Source organism: Phocoena sinus, chromosome 2 (assembly GCF_008692025.1).
Source record: "Phocoena sinus isolate mPhoSin1 chromosome 2, mPhoSin1.pri, whole genome shotgun sequence".
Taxonomy (NCBI): Eukaryota; Metazoa; Chordata; class Mammalia; order Artiodactyla; family Phocoenidae; genus Phocoena; species Phocoena sinus.
The window spans coordinates 140,960,062-140,974,395 of record NC_045764.1 but is presented as its reverse complement, the minus strand read 5'-3'; the positions used below and the strand labels follow the sequence as shown (position 1 = coordinate 140,974,395).

The 14,334-nt window shown below is 36.6% G+C and overlaps 1 long non-coding RNA gene across 1 annotated transcript; it reads left to right on the top strand.

Annotated features, from left to right (window-relative positions):
* Positions 1-502: 502 nt before the first annotated feature.
* Positions 503-9,103, top strand: LOC116749985. Its single transcript, XR_004348765.1, has 3 exons — positions 503-621; positions 1,418-1,539; positions 8,975-9,103. It is a non-coding gene; the product is annotated as an uncharacterized LOC116749985 (long non-coding RNA).
* Positions 9,104-14,334: the final 5,231 nt, after the last annotated feature.

The window sequence follows — 14,334 nt, the reverse complement described above, 5'->3', positions numbered from 1 at the left end:
CTCAAATGCTGAAGTCCGTTATAAACAATGGCGTAGTTTTTACATATAACCTAAGCACGTACTCCCGTGCATACTCCTAAGATTACTCTAGATAAGTAATCTCTAGATGACTGATGCAGGGTAAATGCTATATAAATAGGTGCTGGTATGCTGCAAATTCAAATTTTGCTTTTTGTAACTTTCTGGAACCTTTTTTTAAAACTTTTATTTATTTATTTTTTTATCTTTTTGCGGTACGCGGGCCTCTCACTGTTGTGGCCTGTCCTGTTGCGAAGCACAGGCTCCGGACGCGCAGGCTCAGCGGCCATGGCTCACGGGCACAGCCGCTCCGCGGCATGTGGGATCTTCCCAGACCGGGGCACGAGCCCGTGTCCCCTGCATCGGCAGGCGGACTCTCAACCACTGCGCCACCAGGGAAGCCCCTGGAACTTTTTTTTAAAAAATAATTTTTGACCCAGGATTGGGTGAATCTGAGGATGAGGAACCCAAAAATACTGAGGGCCAACTGTATAATAACTTTAAAATGTTAAGGACTTCTGAATGCATACCGTCACATTATGTTATACCTGGACAACTGAAATTAAGACGAAAATTGAAGCAGATGTTCCTGGAAAATTACAGGTAGTGAAACTTTTGTGATTGTAATACTAAATAGATATTGACTCCAGCTTCTTGTTTGCTGAGGAAGATGACATAAACCCCGATTTACAGATGGAGAAATAGACTTTGAAGGATAACTTAGTCAAAGATACATATCTGTGCCTAAAATTAGGACCAAAACTGGATGTTTCAAATATGTTGCCTTTGCACCTTAACGGCCTGGTTTTCAACTGTAATATCTCTATGTGACCTGTACAATTCATTCATTCATTCATTGAGCAGATAGTTATTGAGTAGCTACTGTGTCAACAACACAAGACACTGCTCTAGGTGCTAGACATACCACGGTGAACCAATAAAGTTGCCCCCCCCCACATCAGCTAATGATCAATGAAAGAAATATGTACTCTAATTTTAGATATTGAGACGTAGCATTTTTTTTAAAATAGGCAAGCTAAGAGGATAGGGAATGGTGGTGGGAGGCAGGAGAGTGCTGTTTTAGAAGTGTGCTAAGAGAGGCTTCTCTGGGGAATCTGACTTGAGCAGAAACCTCAATAAAGAGAGGAAGGTAGGGTGTAAGAAGAAAAAAAGCAAGGGATTGGTTTGAGCAACTGGTAGATGGAGTTGCCATTACAGAGATGAACTAAGTTTTTAGATGTTTTTAGATGCCTCTTAGACATCCAGATGTCTTAGTGATATTCATATAAACGAGAGATATGATAGTTAAATCCATGAGATTGGATGAGCGCCCAGGAAGAGAATGAGTGTAGGTAGAGAGAGGACCTAGGACTGATGCCTATGACACTTCAATGTTTAGAATTCAAAGAGATGAGGAGGAACCAGGAAGGAAGATTGAAGAGTCCAGCGTGTTATGAGAAAAAACTCTGAGAGCATGCAGACTTAGACGACAAGTGAAGAAGAGTCTCACAGGAGTAAGAGGTAACTAATTTTGCCAAGTATATTGCACATTGGTCAAATAAGATAAAGACTGAGAACCGATCATTTCACAGAGAATAGAAAGATAAAATATTTTTATTCAAACCCTGTTAATGGTAATTGCTTGAAAAACTGTGTATCCTTTCTGCAGAAGTTCCATTTTTACAAAAATTTTGAGGGTTATTTGATAATATCTATCAAAACTTTAATGTGTGCTTTCTTTGATCCTGTAATTCCACTTCTACGAATTCATCCTATAGTAATAATTACACGTATATACAAACATATATGTATAAAAGTGTTCCTCACAGCATCAATTTACATAGTAAAAAGCAATAAAATCTCCATCAGGATGGATGAAGTTGTTAAAGGAACAATGGATATGGGCTTCCCTGGTGGCGAGGTGGTTGAGAGTCTGCCTGCTGATGCAGGGGACACAGGTTCGTGCCCCGGTCTGGGAAGATCCCACATGCCGTGGAGCGGCTGGGCCCGTGAGCCATGGCCGATGAGCCTGCGCGTCCGGAGCCTGTGCTCCGCAACGGGAGAGGCCACAACAGTGAGAGGCCCGCGTACCACCAAAAAAAAAGGGACAATGGATATATACTATAGATGCACTGTAAGACAACTTTCACAAATTGTTAAAAGATCAAGGCAGGTTATCCAGTAAAATGTATAATATGATTCATGTTAATATATTCAAACCAGGCCTTCTTTGATTACATTATCAAAAACTGCCCCCTCACTTACCTCCTTGTTATTATACATTAGCTTATTTTACTCACAGCACTGAACACTATCTAAAATGATTTTATTTATTTATATACTTGTTTACTATCTTTTTCTTTTTCCACCAGAATTTCAGCTTTATAAGAAATTTCCTGTCTTGTTCATAGTTATGTTTCTGCTGCTTGGGGATGTAATTTTTAAGATCTAGTTTTAGAGGGAAAAAACGGATATTTCTTATTTTCCTTGTTTAGTTATTAAACTATTACTCTCATTCCTATTAATACTAATTTTATCCCTGCCTCATTTTTATATGTAAATAAAGATAGGGGGACAGTCGTTCTCAACCCTAAAGTCACACTAGAATTACCTGTGTAGATTTTTAAAAATATTTGTGCTTAGGCTCTCCACTGCAGACCAATTAAGTCAGAACTTGGGGTAGTGTCAGAGTATCAGTATTTTCTTTTTTTTTTTCTTTTTTTGGCTGCGTTGGGTCTTCGTTGCTGCATGCAGGCTTTCTCTAGTTGTGGCAAGCGGGGGCTACTCTTCGTTGCAGTGAGCGCGCTTCTCATTGCGGTGGCTTCTCTCGTTGTGGAGCACGTGCTCTAGGCATGTGGGCTTCAGTAGTTGCGGCACATGGGCTTAGTAGTTGTGGCTCACGGACTCTAGAGCGCAGGCTCAGTAGTTGTGGTGCACGAGCTTAGTTGCTCCTCTGCATGTGGGATCTTCCCGGACCAGGGATCGAACCCGTAGTCCCCTGCATTGGCAGGCGGATTCTCAACCACTGCGCCATCAGGGAAGCCCAGTATCAGTATTTTTTGAAGTTATCTTTGAGATTCTAATGGGTGGGCAGGGTTGAGAACCACTAGATTAGATGATATTTGAAGTATAATTCTAGTGATTCTGGAATCAAGAATACACAAGAGGGACATAATTTCTAAGAATTAGAATACCAGTTTTTCAGACAAATCATCTTTTGCTTTAGGAATTGTAGATGGAATCATCATTTTTCTCCTACTTTCAAAATACTTCTTTCTTGATAAGGTGTAGGTATTGAAGTACAAAAATTTGACCTACTCCAAGAATTTCACAAAAGAAAACTCCATAATATAAGTTTTACCTTTGCTGGAATGTTTACTTTCAGTGGGATCACTTTCCTAAGAGTTGTTAAGTTCGCTCATGCTTGATGAAGCCAATTTATGTTTTCACTTCATTAATTAGGGAAATAAAGACCCACAGGCCTTACTTTATCACTTTAGGAGGTCTCTTTGCCCTTCCCTGGACCTCTGTGATGCGTTCACCTAGCAACAGCTCCTTTGATGTGCAAACATTCTTTTGGTAAATAGTGCAGGGCAGCCACTCATACTGGACACTTCAGGTTTCTTCTAGAATTGACCTTGGATTTGAAATTTTCTCTTGTGCCTGATATGGTAAAAATTTATGGTTTTTACTTTCCACTAAATGAAACATAGCATACTGTATCTTTCTAATGTGAGTATTGATGAACCTTATGACTGTGTAAAAAATAAAGTTATGTACAAACCTAAATTTAACTGAATAATTGTGTCATATTGCCGTATTTTACTTTTTACTTCAGACTCCTATTATATTTTTATTGTATTTCTATAAGGTAAGTTTGGGAGAACAGTACTATCACCTATATAAGTTAACTTTGTATATAAGGGTGGTTTTTTTGAAAGAACTGTTGGGTTCTTTAGTTGTTCAATCTGTAGTTTTTGTTCCTCGTATGGGATGATAGAGATAAACCAGAAATAGATTCTGCTCTTAATGTACCTTTAATTTAGTAGGAGACGTAAGATTTTTACATAATACAATATATATTTTTTTAATAAATTTATTTATTTTTGGCTGCGTTGGTACTTCGTTGCTGGGCATGGGCTTTCTCTAGTTGCAGTGAGTGGGGGCTACTCTTTGCTGCGGTGTGCAGGCTTCTCATTGCGGTGGCCTCTCCTGTTGCGGAGCACGGGCTCTAGGCACACGGGCTCCAGCAGCTGTGGCGCGTGGGCTCAGTAGTTGTGGTGCATGGGCTTAGTTGCTCCGCAGCATGCAGGATCCTCCTGGACCAGGGCTTGAATCTGTGTCCCCTGCATTGGCAGGCGGACTCTCAACCACTGGGCCACCAGGGAAGTCCCCATGATACAATATTGAATGAGATAACAATCAAAGGAAAAGTATAGATCATATACTATAAGAGTCAGGAGGAGAGAGAGATTACCCTCACCTTGTGTGAACCAAGGAAGGAGGTGGTACTTGAGATACTGCAGGATCAGTTCATGCTTCTGGGGATATATTTTGGCCCACATAGTAGCTTTTTTCTTAGAGGCAATATGAGTGAAACTAATAAGTTGTTTTTAATAGAGCATAAGATTCATAAAGTGGTAAGGAAATAAAAATAAAAGCAGAGGATAGGATTCTTAAGAAAACCTTTGTCTCCAGTATGATTCTTGTGCCAGGACTGAGGAGCAGTTCATTCTCCCTTTTCAATTCACCAAAATTTTAGTTGTTCTTTTAAGTCTCTTCTCTGGTTCTTAGAAAAGGAATTGATATAGTAATGATTTTAAGTATCAAATAATTAAAATGGGGACGAGACTAAAGTTTCATTAAAGATAATTGTTCTTTAGTAAGTGTCTTCAGTATCAATAAATCTAAGTCCACTGGGGTGGTGAGAGATGAGGGTGTTAGGGCAGCTGCTATTACAAGTCTATGTGAAAGTACTACTGGACCATCCTGTACCTTTTTTGTTTGTTTGTTTTGCGGTACGCGGGCCTCTCACTGTTGTGGCCTCTCCCGTTGCGGAGCACAGGCTCCGGACGCGCAGGCTCAGCGGCCATGGCTCACGGGCCTAGCCACTCTGCGGCATGTGGGATCTTCCCAGACCGGGGCACGAACCCATGTTCCCTGCATCAGCAGGCGGACTCTCAACCACTGCGCCACCAGGGTAGCCCTTTCTTCCGTTTCAGAGATAACTTCTGAACTAAATGTATAGCCTTTATGTCCATGTTTTTAGATATATGTGAATGCTTCTTATGTTGTTTTGGGGATATAAAAAATTACATAAATGATATTCTACTAGACATAACTTTCTACCTTGCTATTTGCACTCAATCTTATGTTTTTGAGAGTAGTTCTTTTTGATTCACATAAATTTAGTCTGGGCATGTTAACTGCTGCATAGAATTCCATTACAAATTATAGTAATATATCAGTTTTTATACATTTTAGTTTTTTCTTATATAAACAAGCTACAGTGAGTATTCTTGTACAGCATGTCTCCTTGTTCATATCTTCTAAACTATGAAATAAGAAAAGTTTTCAAGCTATATTTGAAAGAACTTGACTACAAAATTAATTGCTGGTTGAATATTTCTTACTTTTATAAATTAAAAACCTAATTGAACATAGTATTATATTTTTCTTTTTATTATTGGTGTTTGAAATCTTAGTGATATTGTGGTGTACTAAAAATAAGACATTTAACACATTTTAATCAATTTGCCCTTTTGTTTTAGATCTCAGGTACACAGTCAAGTTAATCATGCTTAGTTCATGGTACAGTATCATCTTTCTGTGCAAGACCCCTCTCACTTTATTTTTTCTCCATCTCCGTTTCTATCTCATCTCAGTCTAATATGTTTGACATATGTCTTTGGATATATATGCATCTTAAAAAATATGTAGTTTTGTTTTGTGAATGGATTTTTTTAAAACATAGAATAAAAGAATATAGAAAAAATGAATAAAAAATAGAAAAGAACTGTAAAATGTATACACACAGATTAGGTAATAAAAGAAATACCTATGAACCCATCACCTAGTTTCATAAAACACTGCCAGTACCTTAGAACCTTCCTGTGTGCCCCTTACTAACTGAATCCCTTTACTCCCACCTAAACTTAAAAATAGTGGATATTTGAGTTTTGTGTCTATCATTTCCTTGCTTCTCTTCCTAGTCTTATCACTCATATATGTATCCCTAATAAATATTAATTTTATCTGTTTTAAAAGTTTGTTTAACGGAATTATACTGCTTTTGTGTTTTTGTTACTTCTTTTACTTCATGAGATTTCTGTTGATCTATGTACGATTATTCAATAATTATTCTATTGTACAAATATACCATAAGTTACTTATCCATTAAACTCTTATTTAACATGTGGGTTGTTTTCAGTTTTTTGCTTTTTTGAATAACATTGTTAATCCTTGCTTTTAACTGGAAAGTTTAGTCCATTTGCATTTATTGATATTACTGGTTATTTGGGTGTATTTCTATCATCATATGTGTAATCTATTTGTCCCATTATTTTTGTTTCCTCTTCCCTCCTTCTTTCGTACCAGAAACTGATTGTTTTTGTTTTGTTGTGTTGCATTTATTTCTTTTTTCTCATTCTATTTTTTCCTTTTCTACTAGTTTATAAGTTATATGCTGTATGACTATGGTTTAACTAGTTATATTAGCTGTTTAACATATATACTTAGCAAAGTTAACTGAAATCTGTATGGTTACTCTTGAGAAATATGAATATTTTATAGTGCTTTAAACTGTTTTTCTCCTCTCAGTGTATATGCTTTTTTTTGTCCTGCATTGGTTCTATTCCTTATTTTCAATCCCATAAATCACACTTTTTAAATTAATTAACACTTATGTAAATATACCCACATAATATTTACTGTTTGTTCTTTTTTTTTACTAGTCTTTCTTGTATCTCAGACTTTGTGAGTTCATTTTCTTTCTATGTGAAATGCATCCTTTAGAATTCTCTTAAGTGAGGACCTATTGGTGGTAAATTCAATTTTTGTTTGTTTAAAATATCTTTATTTTACTCTTAATCTTAAAACATAATTAAGTATAAAATTCTGGTTGGCAGTTACCTTATATCCTTGATTTGAAGAAATACTATTTTATCCACTCTTTTGAAATTCAAAAGTATGTTTTCAGCTAACCTATGCGTATATGAATTAGCATCAACCTTAACCTGCAGCCCAGTTGCAGAGATGTGAAAATTTGTGCATCTTAGACTCAGTAAAAGATGATATATTTTTCTTAGTACATTACAGATATCATTTTGCTGTTTCTCAGCCTCTGTTACTATTGAGAAGTCACTCACCAGTCTAACTGCTATTTCTTTGTAATTATCTGTCCTTTCTATTATCTGCTTTTTAGATCTTTCTTTATGTTCTACAGTTTCATTATGAGCGTGGAGGTAAAGAAATTTTTTTTAGTCACTTTTCTTGGGATTTGCTAGACCACTTAGATTGGAATCTTTCAACAATTCTGTAAAATTATCAAAACATTATTTCTTCACATAGTGTCTCTTCCCCCTTCTCTAGAATGTAGCCTTCTTGGACTCCAAATAGACGTATGATAGGCCTTCTCATTTCAATCTCTCTGCCTTTAAACTCTCTTTCACCATTTTTTTTTTTCCTATATGCTTGATAATTTCCTTCATATTTGCGTTCACTCATTCCTCAGCTATGTCTAGGTTGCTTTTTAATGTGTCCATTCAGTTTTCAAGTTAAAACGATTACACTTTTTTTTTTTTTTTTTTTTTTGCGGTACGCGGGCCTCTCACTGTTGTGGCCCCTCCCGCTGCGGAGCACAGGCTCCGGACGCGCAGGCTCAGCGGCCATGGCTCACGGGCCCAGCCGCTCCGCGGCATGTGGGATCTTCCTGGACCGGGGCACGAACCCGTGTCCCCTGCATCGGCAGGCGGACTCTCAACCACTGCGCCACCAGGGAAGCCCCACGATTACACTTTTTATTTCTAAGAGTCTTATTTGGTTGTTTTTCCAACATGTTTTCCAATATGTTAATTCTTTGTGGTCTCTTGTAACTTAATCACATTTTCAAAAGTTCTCTATTTTTTAAAATATTTAAACATAGTTATTTTGTATTCTCTTATGCAGGCCTATGTTCCTAGTATCTTGGTAAGCATAAAATTCTAAAACCTGATAACTTTAGAAAAATGTATTTTGTTCCTTTAATACATTAAGCACCATGTGATATATTTATACTTTTTAGAGATTTAGATTAACACATTTTTCTTGGCTTCATTTGAATCATATAAACTTTGTTCTTAACCAGTTATGCTAATTAAAATTTAGAACATTATACACTCTTTTGACAATAGGAGGAGATATTGCAATACAGGTAAATCTCCCTAATTTTTACCCTCAGTAAGGTGTGAAAGAAACACAAAATTGATGTTGATTTACTGAAATCAGATTTTTTTAAAAAAATCAATTTGTATAATGATAGAAGCATAGGAATTGATTTGTAATCAAAAATAAAACAAACACTGGTAAATCTTTCATCAGTGACCTTATAATAGTTCAAGTTTCTGTAAAGGTTTTACTAGATGTGAATTAAAATTTCCCCAGACATTTTATATGTGTTTTCTTGATTCCTACACTCTCAGAAATTATGTTTATTAGATGTGCTGCATTTACTTATCACTGGTGTTGTAAATTGTCAGGTAAGAATTTTTAGAAAAATGTAAAGTTGCCTTTTAGGTTAACATGTTACTTGCTACTTTCTTGAGACCTATTTCATTTGTTAGGATAGCACCTCAAAATCAATATTTTAAAGTTGTATTTTATTTAGAGTTACTTACTTGAGTTTGTGTGGGCTAAAACATTGCGGTTTTTGATCTATAGTTACATGTTTAATTAATTAATTTGAAATTTCTTTTTGTAGGCTTGTTTTGATCCACCTCTTGAAGTGGTTCCCACCAGGAACCCAATCACGTGCAACAAAAGGGCAGCTGACCCAGTCCATCCTGACCTTGCTGGTTTGTTGGTGAAATACAAGAATCTTTTAGCTGAGGTATATGGATTACCTGAAAATAAAACACCATGGGAAATTATATCCTCTGTAGGGAGAGAAACATTCTGATAAAAAGCTCAAAGTATTATCTGAACTCAGTTTTGCTGTTTTCTCAATATTGAAGCCTCTTATCACCGAGGAGCACTAATGTAGACCCAAATCTGTCTTTTGCCAGAGAAGTCCCTTTGAAGATGGTATAATATGTAGTGCCGCTTTTGAGTTAGTGCTGAATGCTGTAGTATTAGAACATTGCTTAGGAACTGCCATGCTCAAAATGTATATAATAATAATAGTTACATGTATTAAGCATTTTTCAATGGAAAGGGTGAGTTCCCACTTTCCAATATAGCACCAAATGGCAAATACCCACTGCTCTTATTAAATACTTAATGAAACATCTGAGTAATATCAACAGATGAAAAAGAAACCACATTTGTAGGAAATGCCTTGACACCCTGTAATGAACTGGAGAGTGCCTATAGGAATTCCTTAGTTGAACTCAAGCACCCTTAAACATTTGTTGCAAGAGATAGGTAACCAAGTTTGGAATCCCAAAGGCCATTGTCATTGTTAAAGGTAACATGATGTGGCTGCTTATGTCTGTATTGCCTCTATGGTTACCTTTAAGTAAAATGTTCTAAATGCTTTTATTGGGACATTGACCACCCTTTTGAATAAGTAGCTATCTATGGTGTCTGTATTGGTTTGCTTGGGCTGCCAGAATAAAGTGCCATGGACTGGGTGGCTTAAATAACAGAAATTTATTTTTTCACAGTTCTGGAGGCTAGAAGTCCAACATAAGGTGTCAGCAGGGCTAGTTTCTTCTTTTTAATGTTTTCCCCAGCTTTATTGCCATATAACTGACATAACATTATGTAAATTTAAGATGTACAATGTGGTGATTTGATATACACACGTATTGCAAAATATTACCACAATAAGGTTGGTTAATACGTCCATCACCTCACATAATTACCTTTTTTTTTTTTTCATGATGAGACAGTTGGTTTCTTCTGAGGCCTATCTCCTTGGCTTGTAGATGGTCATCTGTTCTCTGTGTCTTCGCTTGGTCACTGTGTCCAAATTTCTTCCTCTCATTAAGAACATCAGTCATGTTGAATTAGGGCTCACCCTAAAGATCTCATTTTTTTTTTTTTTTTTTAAAAGACTGTCTCTTCTTTTTTTTTTTTATTAATTAATTAATTAATTTATTTTTGGCTGTGTTGGGTCTTCCTTTCTTCTCTAGTTGTGGCGAGCGGGGCCACTCTTCATTGTGGTGCGTGGGCCTCTCACTATCGCGTCCTCTCTTGTTGTGGAGCACAGGCTCCAGACGCACAGGCTCAGTAGTTGTGGCTCACGGGCCCAGTTGCTCCGCGGCATGTGGGATCCTCCCGGACCAGGGCTCGAACCTGTGTCCTCTGCATTAGCAGGCAGATTCTCAACCACTGTGCCATGAGGGAAGCCCCAAGATCTCATTTTAACATAGTTACTTCTTTAAACACCCTATCCTCAAATACAGTCACATTCTGGGGTACTAGGGGTTAGGACTTCAACATATGAATTTTGAGGGGACACACTCAGCCCATAAGAGTGGCTTTATTCCTTGAGACCTCTTTTCTGCTCAGGACCTCATTAAAGTTCTTTTCTGCTATCTTATCTATCAATAGCCTGACTCCAGGTTTCATGTAGATAGATAGATAGATAGATAATTTCTTTCAATTTTTTATGCTAACATTTTCCCTCTTTTAGCATAGAGAGGTGAATGGAAATTAAATTTAAACATAATTTACATAGATACAATAAATCTTATGACACTTTGGAGACATTTCTTAGTTTTTTCTTTCAGGAAAAAAATGTGATGCAAATCCCTGAAAATTGTAGCAGTTTTACTATGGGTAGCATTGTTCTTCTTCTCCACAGAATAACTTACTACTAATAATTCTGAAGTTTGGGATTTTTGATAATTTGGATTTGGATTCAATTAGGGTTTATGTCTATGCCTAATTCATAAAAAAACTTTCAAACCAAATTGTCAAAAAAGACAGGTTTTAAACCTTGTTTAAAGAAAACATGTAAGCTATTTTCAAGAATTTCCAAGTACTTTTTAAAAGCAATTTTCTACATGTACATAAAGCATTTGGTACCTATACATATTTTTCATCTATTTGTCAAAACAGATATCTAAAAGGCTCTACAAGGTCTCATTTTGACTTGATTTTAGATACTATATACATTAAAAAGTATTCCATAGCTCATATTGGCATTTTCTGAATTTAATAAAAATTAGTGACAGTTTAACTGTGTCAAACTTATTTAAAAAAAAAAGTCTAGTGATTTCAGTAGAGTACCTTCAGCATAAGTCATCTTTCCCTTTTCCAATAACCTATTATTTAATCCTACAGGAACACAATTGTCTTGATGAGACAGTTTTTCTCTTCACTGCATACATTTAAATCTCTTGTTATAATTAACTTTATCTCTTTGTGGGACATACAAAAATAATTATCATGTGTTTCTGTCCAATAATGGAGAAACAGGTGCAAGAGAGCTATATTTAGGAAAAGCCAGGTATAGAAGGGATAAATATTAAAGTATTCAGTTGGTGATTGTGTTGTCTAGTTTAGGCAATATGATATTTAGCTAAAACTCTTGCATAGTGCTAGGTGGGCTGCTGTAGTAGTAAAAGTTAAACAGGGAATTCCCTGGTGGTCCAGTGGTTAGGACTTGGCACTTCCACTGAAGGGGGCCTGGGTTCGATCCCTAATTGGGGAATTAAGATCCCACAAGCCATGAGGCATGGCCAAGAAAAAATTAAAAAAAAAAAAGTTAAACAACTTGTAAAAAAAATTACTGATAATATGTATAATAAGGTCTAGTGTCTTAAATTGAAGATAAATTTAATGTGTTTTGCCAGTATTTTAAATATGATTTTCATGGAAACTTTTATTTGTGAGGGCAATATGACAGTGTTTTTTGCAGATAAGATGTTTTCTTCCCTTAGTGTAGTAAAAAGGCAAACAGTAGAAAGCTGGTAGATGCAGCCAGCTCTGGAGGGGAGAATGGAGGCAATATAAATTTTGCAGCTAAAGAAAAATATATGAGAACCAGTTATTATTAATTTTAATTGAAATTTTTATTGAGATAATTGTAGATTCATTTGCAGTTTTAAGAAATAATACAGAGAGATCCACTGTAGATTTTGCAAAGTTTCTCCCAAATTTTTCAAAACTATGGTATAATGTAACAGCCTAAATATTGACATTGATACAATACAATCCACCAATATTATTCAGGTTCCCCCAGTTTTACTTGTACTCATTTGTGTGTTTGTGTGTATCAAGTTCTAAACAGTCAATCAAAATACTGAACAGTTAGTTTTAACAGCACAAAGATCCTTCCCATTGCCATTTGATATCCACACCTACTTCCTTCCCATCCCCAAATCCTGGCAACCACTAATCTCTTCTCCATTTCTAAAATGTTGTCATTTCAAGAATGTTATATACTGAAAAAAAAAAAGTCATATACTCAAAAAGCTAAACATAGAGTTATCATATGACCCAACAATACCACTCCTGGGTATATAGACAAGAGAATTAGAAATATATTCACATAAAAACTTGTAAATGAATGTTCACTGTAGCATTTTTTTTGTAGCATTTTTCATAAAGCCAAAAAGTGGACACAACCCAAATATCCATCAGCTGATGAGTAGATATGCAATATGTGGTATATCCATATAGTAGAATGTTATTTAGCCATAAAAAGGAATGAAGTCCTGATTCATGCTCCAACATGGTTGAACCTTGAAAACATTATGCTAAATGAAAAGAAGCCAGTCACAAGAGGCAACATATTGTACAATTCCATTTATATAAAATGTACAGAATAGGCAAATCCATAGAAACAGAACAGATTAGTGGTTGCCAGGAGCTAGGAGGAGGGGGGAATGGGGAGTGACTACTAACAGGTATGGGGTTTCTTTAGGGGATAATGAAAATGTTCTGGAATTAGATCATGGTGATGGTTGCACAACTGCAAATATACTAAAAACTGAATTGTACACTTTAAAGGGTGAATTTTATGGTGTGTGGATTATATCTCAATTTAAAAAGTAAAAAATTGTTCAATATGGCTGCACAAGTCTATGAATATACTAAAAACCACTCAACTGTATACTTTAAATGGATGAACCCATGAATTATATCCTAATAAAGCTGCTTTTTTGTGTGTGTGTGGTACGCGGGCCTCTCACTGTTGTGGCCTCTCCCATTGCGGAGCACAGGCTCCGGATGCGCAGGCTCAGCGGCCATGGTTCACGGGCCTAGCCGCTCCGCGGCATGTGGGATCTTCCCGGTCCGGGGCACGAACCCATGTCCCCTGCATTGGCAGACGGACTCTCAACTACTGCGCCACCAGGGAAGCCCCAATAAAGCTGTTTTTAAAATGTTATACAAAAGAATCATGCATGTGTTACCGTTTGAGATTGGCTTTTTCATTCAGCATAATTTCCTGGAGATTTCTTCAAGCTCTTGTATCAATAGTTTGGTCCTTTTTATTGCTGAGATTGTGCTATGTATATACCGCAGTTTGTTTAACCATTCACTTGTTGACTTGTTGGTTTTTTAGCTATCACATATAAAATTGCTATGAACATGCATGTACAGGTTTTTGTGTGAACATAATTTTTCATTTTTCTGGGATAAGTGCCCCAAAATACAATAGCTGGGTCATATGGTATTTGCATATTTAGTTTTAAAAGCAACTGCCAAACTATTTTCCAGAGTAGCCGGACCATTTTATCCTCCTACCAGCAACGTATGAGTGATCTGGTTTCTCTGCATCCTCACCGGCGTTTGGTGTTGTCATTATTTTGTATTTTAGATATTTTAATATATGTGTAGTGGTATCAAATTGTGGCTTTAATTTGCGTATCCTTAATGGCTGGTGATGTTGAACCTATTTTTTTTAACTATTTATTTATTTATTTAGGCTGGGCCGGGTCTTAGCTGTGACATGTGGGATCTTTTTTTTTTTAGTTGCATCATGAGGGCTTCTTAGTTGCGGCATGCATGTGGGATCTAGTTCCCCAACCAGGGATCGAAACCAGGCCTCCTGCATTGGGAGCACAGGGTCTCACCCACTGGACCACGAGGGAAGTCCCTGAACCTATTTTTATGTGCTTATTTGCCATCCACATATCCTTTCCGGTAAAATTTCTGTTCAAGACT